Genomic DNA, 7,893 nt, shown 5'->3' on the forward strand with positions numbered 1-7,893 from the left:
AAACTGTTTGTGTGGGGGAGCACTTTTATCGAAATTGATCAAAATGGAAAACTTGCTTTTAATTATTAATTGGTTTTATTTTCTTTTCTTTTTTTGATTTTGTAAAAGGATGAATTGTTCATCCTTTTTTATTATTATTGTTTGAATATTGTAAATATTATGTGTTTTTTCATAATAAAAGATAAAAAAAAAAAAAGGTACGCCCGATCTCGTCTGATCTCGGAAGCTAAGCAGGGTCGGGCCTGGTTAGTACTTGGATGGTAGACAGCCTGGGAATACCAGGTGCTGTAAGCATTTTGTCCACGAGGGTGTGCTCTTGCACTATTTCATCAGCAACACTGCCTTGTATTAAGCATTTAATGATGAATTGACTAAATGTCTGTTTTATCAGACTCACTTTGACTATATATGTTGTAGCAAGAGATTGTTTCTCGCTTACGGCCATACCAGCCTGGGTACACCCGATCTCGTCAGATCTCGGAAGCTAAGCAGGGTCGGGCCTGGTTAGTACTTGGATGGGAGACCGCCTGGGAATACCAGGTGCTGTAAGCATTTTGTCCACGAGGGTGTGCCCCGGCACTATTTCATCAGCAACACTGCCTTGTAGTAAGCATTTAATGATGAATTGACTAAATGCAGCTTCCTGCCTTTTTAATAGGATCAAATTTCCTTGTGTTTTCAATTAGCATCTGCCTTGTATTTATAAGACAAACAAGAATATTGTTGCTGAATGCAGCTTGTGTGTGCTTTGTGCTCCTTTGCCCTGTTCAAATGATGAAAGGAAAAAAAGTTTGTATTTTATCCAACTACCTGTGCTAAAAAGTGATGGGAACAGTGTTTGTAATTTCTTCTACTTTTTCAGTGACACAAAGTTCAAGCTGCTTATCTAATTGGTGAAAATGCAATGTCTGTTTATCACACTCACTTTGACTATATATGTTGTAGCAAGAGATTGTTTCTCGCTTACGGCCATACCTGCCTGGGTACGCCCGATCTCGTCTGATCTCGGAAGCTAAGCAGGGTCGGGCCTGGTTAGTACTTGGATGGGAGACCGCCTGGGAATACCAGGTGCTGTAAGCATTTTGTCCACGAGGGTGTGCCCCTGCACTATTTCATCAGCAACACTGCCTTGTAGTAAGCATTTAATGATGAATTGACTAAATGCAGCTTCCTGCCTTTTTAATAGGATCAAATTTCCTTGTGTTTTCAATTAGCATCTGCCTTGTATTTATAAGACAAACAAGAATATTGTTGCTGAATGCAGCTTGTGTGTGCTTTATGCTCCTTTGCCCTGTTCAAATGATGAAAGGAAATAAAGTTTGTATTTTATCCAACTACCTGTGCTAAAAAGTGATGGGAACAGTGTTTGTAATTTCTTCTACTTTTTCAGTGACACAAAGTTCAAGCTGCTTATCTAATTGGTGAAAATGCAATGTCTGTTTATCACACTCACTTTGACTATATATGTTGTAGCAAGAGATTGTTTCTCACTTACGGCCATACCTGCCTGGGTACGCCCGATCTCGTCTGATCTCGGAAGCTAAGCAGGGTCGGGCCTGGTTAGTACTTGGATGGGAGACCGCCTGGGAATACCAGGTGCTGTAAGCATTTTGTCCACGAGGGTGTGCCCCTGCACTATTTCATCAGCAACACTGCCTTGTAGTAAGCATTTAATGATGAATTGACTAAATGCAGCTTCCTGCCTTTTTAATAGGATCAAATTTCCTTGTGTTTTCAATTAGCATCTGCCTTGTATTTATAAGACAAACAAGAATATTGTTGCTGAATGCAGCTTGTGTGTGCTTTATGCTCCTTTGCCCTGTTCAAATGATGAAAGGAAATAAAGTTTGTATTTTATCCAACTACCTGTGCTAAAAAGTGATGGGAACAGTGTTTGTAATTTCTTCTACTTTTTCAGTGACACAAAGTTCAAGCTGCTTATCTAATTGGTGAAAATGCAATGTCTGTTTATCACACTCACTTTGACTATATATGTTGTAGCAAGAGATTGATTCTCGCTTACGGCCATACCAGCCTGTGTACGCCCGATCTCGTCTGATCTCGGAAGCTAAGCAGGGTCGGGCCTGGTTAGTACTTGGATGGGAGACCGCCTGGGAATACCAGGTGCTGTAAGCATTTTGTACACGAGGGTGTGCTCTTGCACTATTTCATCAGCAACACTGCCTTGTATTAAGCATTTAATGATGAATTGACTAAATGTCTGTTTTATCAGACTCACTTTGACTATATATGTTGTAGCAAGAGATTGTTTCTCGCTTACGGCCATACCAGCCTGGGTACCCCCGATCTCGTCAGATCTCGGAAGCTAAGCAGGGTCGGGCCTGGTTAGTACTTGGATGGGAGACCGCCTGGGAATACCAGGTGCTGTAAGCATTTTGTCCACGAGGGTGTGCCCCTGCACTATTTCATCAGCAACACTGCCTTGTAGTAAGCATTTAATGATGAATTGACTAAATGCAGCTTCCTGCCTTTTTAATAGGATCAAATTTCCTTGTGTTTTCAATTAGCATCTGCCTTGTATTTATAAGACAAACAAGAATATTGTTGCTGAATGCAGCTTGTGTGTGCTTTGTGCTCCTTTGCCCTGTTCAAATGATGAAAGGAAATAAAGTTTGTATTTTATCCAACTACCTGTGCTAAAAAGTGATGGGAACAGTGTTTGTAATTTCTTCTACTTTTTCAGTGACACAAAGTTCAAGCTGCTTATCTAATTGGTGAAAATGCAATGTCTGTTTATCACACTCACTTTGACTATATATGTTGTAGCAAGAGATTGTTTCTCGCTTACGGCCATACCAGCCTGGGGGCGCTAATCCTTGATTGGAGAAGTGACGACAGGTGCGAGTAATTGAGCTGTGAGTGTTTGCTTGAGAGTGTTTGCTCGAGAGCTATTTTCGTTTCTTTTTTGGATTTTGCAATATAATTTATTGTTTTTTCATTTGGATAGTTTTTAGTTTTGTTTAGTTTTCCCCCCCTGCAGTTTTGCTGCCTGGGGGAGGTTTTTTCGCTTTCATTTTTGATTCACAATGACGGACAACATGGCAACGACAAACGGAACGGACAAAGACAACGAAAATGCGCAACGGAAGGAAAACGAAAAAGGAGGAATGAAATATGGAAAAGAATACACGGTGGCAATTGAGTTGGTGGGAGAAGAAAAGGTGACGACGATGGAATTACTACGAGCAATTAAGGAGACGTGTGGAGAGGTGGTGGGATGCCGAATGAAAGGAGATAAGAAATATGAAATTACGATGAGAAACGGAAAAGGTAAAGAACGGCTAATGGACGGTATACGGATAAAGGACAACAAGATACTGGCGAGAGATGTGAATATTAATGAATTGGTGGTGTCTTTTATGAATCTACCGGTATATATAGAAGATAAAGTGATACTGGACAAGTTGAGAAGCTGGGGAGTAACGGCCGTATCGGAGATAAGGAGGAGAGTTTGGCCTGGAACGGAGGTGGTTGACGGAACAAGGTTCTGTAAAGTTAAATTTACGGAAAAAGTCACATCATTGCCATATTCCACAAAAATTGAGACGCTGGAAGGAGCTGAATACTTCAGGGTGATCCATGACAAGCAGGTCAGAGTTTGTCGATTGTGCATACAACCTGGGCACATAGTTAAAGATTGCCCTGAATTCAAGTGTTTCAAGTGCGGCAATCAAGGCCATTATGCGAGAGAGTGTGTCGGAGAGAAGGAAAGGAATGTTTGTGGTAGATGCAGAAAGAGATTGGCGGAATGCAACTGTGGAGAAGTTATGACTGAAGAGGGGAGTCAAGTACTATTCGAGGAAGCAGTTGTATTGTCGGAAGAAGGAGAAGAAGATGGAGGAGATGATGTGGTGGAAGGTGGAGAGACGGAGGAAGGAAGAAGGGAGAAGAAGGAAGACCAGAAGATTAACGAAATTGGGAGCAGCATGGATTCAGAAATAAGAAGATGGAGTTTTCAGGAGGAGGGGGGGAGTGGACTGGGGGGAAGCTCGGGGGACTCACAGGTTTTAGGGGAAAGCACAGCACAAACAAGTAACTCGGGGGGTGAAGAAATGGAGAGGGTTTTAAGTTTAATGACAATAACAGAGACGGGTATGAACACGGGGAGCACAACGACGACAATATATGAGACGGTGATGAACACGGGGAGCACAACGAACATTCCAGAAACGGCGATGAACACGGGGAGCACAACGACGACTACACATGAGACGGAGATGAACATTCCAGAAACGGCGGAGAACACGGGGAGCACAACGAACATTCCAGAATCGGCGATGAACACGGGGAGCACAACGGACGAGGGTGTAAAGAAGAAAAGTTGGCTGGATGAAATGGACTTGGAGGAGATATCGGACTCGGATGATGGGGAAAAGTTTGAAAGAATGAGAGGAGGATACAGGAAGAGGAAAGCAGCGGAGGGGGGGGGAGAGAAAGGGTGGAAGAGGAAAGAAACTGGATAAAAGGTAGAGGATAATGAAATTATATTTTATAATTTTATTATTTATTAGTATGGTCACAATAATGTCGATAAATGCGAATGGGTTGAGAACAATAGGAAAATTTAATAGAATAGTACACATAAAGAATTCTGATATTTTATGTATTCAAGAGACGCACTGGGATAATATGTGTGTTTTAGAAGTACAGAAAATATGGAGGGATTTTATTTATGTAAACAATGGTAGGGGGAATTCATGTGGGGTTGCAATTTTAATAAGGAAGGATGTAGTAGAAAATGTGAAGAAGATATATAATGATAATAATGGGCGGTTTTTAATTTTAGACTTTGAGTATATGAGTAGGGTTTTTAGGATTATAAATATTTATGCGCCGAATTATGAAATAGAGAGAAGGAATTTATTTTTAGAATTAGCGAAATGGTGCAAGGGAAACTGTATTTTAGTTGGGGATTTTAATGTAAAAATGGATAGACTAGATATGACAAGGGGAGCTATTTTTAGAAGTGACGTATCTAGGGGGGTTTTAAGGAAGATGATGGTTGAAAACAATTTAATTGATATATGGAGGGAGGAGAATCCTAATAAGAGAGAATTTTCTAGAAGGCAGGTGGTTTTAGGGGAATTGAAACAGACACGGATAGATTTGGTTTTAGTAAATGAAGGGTTAAGGAATTTTATGAAGGATATTAAATATATTTTTACAACTTTTAGTGATCATGCTGGGTTAACATTTTCGGTGGGGTTAGATAAGGAAAGGAAAGGGGGGGGAATATGGTGTATGAATGCAGGGTATCTAGGTGATGAGGAATACGGGAAACAACTTAAATCTTTGATAGAAGATGAAATGGAGGATAGGCAAAAAGGGAATGATAAGTGCAAGTGGTGGGAAAATGTTAAAGAAAAAATAAAAGTTTTTAGTATTAGATATGCAAGGAAGAAGAGGAGTAGGATGACAAGAGCAGAAAATTATTTAAGAACAAAATTGAATGAAGAAATGAAGAAATGTGATAGTGATCCTGATTATACTATTGAAAAGTTTTTAGATTTAAAAGAAAAATTGAGCAAATGTGAAATAGATAAGTGTAAGGGTGCAATTATAAGAAGTAGGGCAAAATATGTTTTAGAAGGGGAGAAATGTACGTCGTTTTTTCTTGGTTTAGAGAAAACTAAACAGATGAAATCATATATTAGTGAGATTGAAAATGTAAAGGGTGAAGTGGTAATTGATTATGTGGAGATATTAGAAACGGTACAGAATTTTTATAAGGATTTATTTAAGAAAGGGGAGGTGGATGAGGGGTGTGTAAAAGAGATTTTAAGTAGTGTGGATGTGCAAATTGGTGTTGAGGATAAGCAAATGTGTGATAGGAAGATAACAATGGATGAAGTGAAAGATGCAATTAAGGGTTTACAAATAAATAAAAGTCCTGGAGTAGATGGACTAATTGCAGAGTTTTATAAAATGTATGAAAGTATTTTAGCACCTATTTTATTAGAAGTATATCAATATATGGAAGACAATAATACTGTTTCAGATTCCATGGTGACAGGGCTGATATCGATTTTATATAAAAATAAGGGGAGTAAATTGAAATTAGAAAATTATAGGCCAATTACTTTATTAAACTCAGATTATAAGATTTTAGCTAAGATACTGGCAAATAGGATGAAGATGGTTTTAAATGATATTATAGCACCTACACAAAATTATAGTGTGCCTGGAAGAGATATAGCAGATAACATAACTACACTTAGAGATGTGATAAATAAAATGAATAGCGATAAGATAGGGGGAATTGTTTTAAGTATAGATTTTAATAAAGCTTTTGACAGGGTGGAACATGCTTTTATGTTTAGGGTAGTGGAAAAGTATGGGTTTGGAAATGGAATTATAAGATGGATAAAATTATTATATAGAAAGGCTAGAAGTAGGGTTAAATGTAATGGGATTTTAACAGATTCTTTTATTCTTGAGAGATCAGTGAGACAGGGGTGCCCTTTATCAGCTTTATTGTTTGTTTTATCGGTAGAACCCTTAGCGGCATACCTTAAAAAAGATCATTTTATAAATTGTGTAGAGACTCCGCAAGGAGGTTTTAGTTTAATTCATCAATATGCAGACGATACCACAATTACAGTCAGAGATGAGGGAAGTGTTAAAAGGGTGATGGAGTGTTTTAAAGTATATGAGAAAGCCTCAGGAGCTAAAGTGAATATGGAGAAGTCAGTAATAATGTATGTTGGGAAGAATAATGAGGGGACTTTTCCTTTTAAGGTGGTAAATGATTATTTTAAGGTGTTAGGTGTGTTTTTAGGGGTGAAGGAACAAGAAGCTAGGGATCTGACATGGAGTGGGGTTATAAACAAAGTTAGGAAGGTAGTAAATATGTGGAGGGGGAGGGCTTTGAAATTAAAAGGGAAAGTAATTGTTGTAAATTCCTTGCTGATGTCAATTTTTATTCATGTCATGAACGTTTTAGATGTACCAGAATGGGTTTTATCTGAAATGAATATGATTTTAGTTGATTTTTTATGGGATGGGAAAGAAGCGAAAATTTCTTTTAAAACATTGATTGCAGGTTATGAGGAGGGGGGTTTGAAGTTGGTGGATTTAAATGTAAGGAAAAAAGCAATTAGAGTTAAAATGGTACGGAAATATTTATATGGTGAACTAGATTATGGATGGAAAAGATTTTTTAAGGAGTATTTGCAGGAGGTTGGGAGGATGGGGGACAATGGTTTATTGATGTGCATGAGAAAAGAAATGTTAAGTAATATACCATTGTTTTATAGAGAAGTGTTTGAAGCTTGGGGGGAGTTTTTACCAAATATTTATTATGAGTGTACCATTTTAGACAATATTTTAAATCAGCCAATTTTCTTAAATCCCAAGATACAATATAATAATAAGATGTTGTTTTGTAAATATTTTATGAGGGCTGGGATGAGACAGATTGGGGATATTTTATACGAGGTCATTCCAGGGTTCCTTACTGTACAAGCGATTTATGATAATGTTTGTGAAGTGGAAGATGAAATAAGCAAAACTACAGTAGATAATATGTATAAGAGAATTTTAGGGTGTATTCCTGAAGAATGGGTGCTTTTAATAAATACAGAGGTGGTTGAGAGAGCTAAGGGTTTACCGGTTTTATATTATGAAAGTAATGGGGAGAAACATGTTTTATCAGGTTTGAAAGTTAAAAAGATTTATGAAAAATGTATTTTAAGAGAGATAAAAGCTCCTGCTTCAGAAAAAGTGTGGTCTAGGGTATTTGTAAATATAGATGTAAAATCAATATGGAAGAATGTCAATGTCAAATATAATTCTATAGAATGTGAAGATAATGATTTTAAATTGAAACATAATAGGATTTTTACGAACGTGGTTTTACATCAAATAAATAGA

The 7,893-nt window shown here is 37.9% G+C and overlaps 5 non-coding genes across 5 annotated transcripts; all 5 read left to right on the forward strand.

The window, feature by feature from the left end:
- Nucleotides 1–433: 433 nt before the first annotated feature.
- On the forward strand, nucleotides 434–552 carry LOC123733973 (5S ribosomal RNA). Its single transcript, XR_006764316.2, has one exon. It is a non-coding gene; the product is annotated as a 5S ribosomal RNA (ribosomal RNA).
- A 409-nt stretch (nucleotides 553–961) lies between these two features.
- On the forward strand, nucleotides 962–1,080 carry LOC145881646 (5S ribosomal RNA). The gene has a single exon (XR_014393219.1). It is a non-coding gene; the product is annotated as a 5S ribosomal RNA (ribosomal RNA).
- A 409-nt stretch (nucleotides 1,081–1,489) lies between these two features.
- Nucleotides 1,490–1,608, forward strand: LOC145884739 (5S ribosomal RNA). The gene has a single exon (XR_014396318.1). It is a non-coding gene; the product is annotated as a 5S ribosomal RNA (ribosomal RNA).
- Nucleotides 1,609–2,017: 409 nt separating this feature from the next.
- LOC145881672 (5S ribosomal RNA) lies at nucleotides 2,018–2,136 on the forward strand. The gene has a single exon (XR_014393244.1). It is a non-coding gene; the product is annotated as a 5S ribosomal RNA (ribosomal RNA).
- A 139-nt stretch (nucleotides 2,137–2,275) lies between these two features.
- LOC145881654 (5S ribosomal RNA) lies at nucleotides 2,276–2,394 on the forward strand. The gene has a single exon (XR_014393226.1). It is a non-coding gene; the product is annotated as a 5S ribosomal RNA (ribosomal RNA).
- Nucleotides 2,395–7,893: the final 5,499 nt, after the last annotated feature.

The sequence above is a fragment of the Salmo salar genome, chromosome 08 (genome assembly GCF_965601325.2).
Source record: "Salmo salar chromosome 08, fSalSal1, whole genome shotgun sequence".
Classification (NCBI taxonomy): domain Eukaryota; kingdom Metazoa; phylum Chordata; class Actinopteri; order Salmoniformes; family Salmonidae; genus Salmo; species Salmo salar.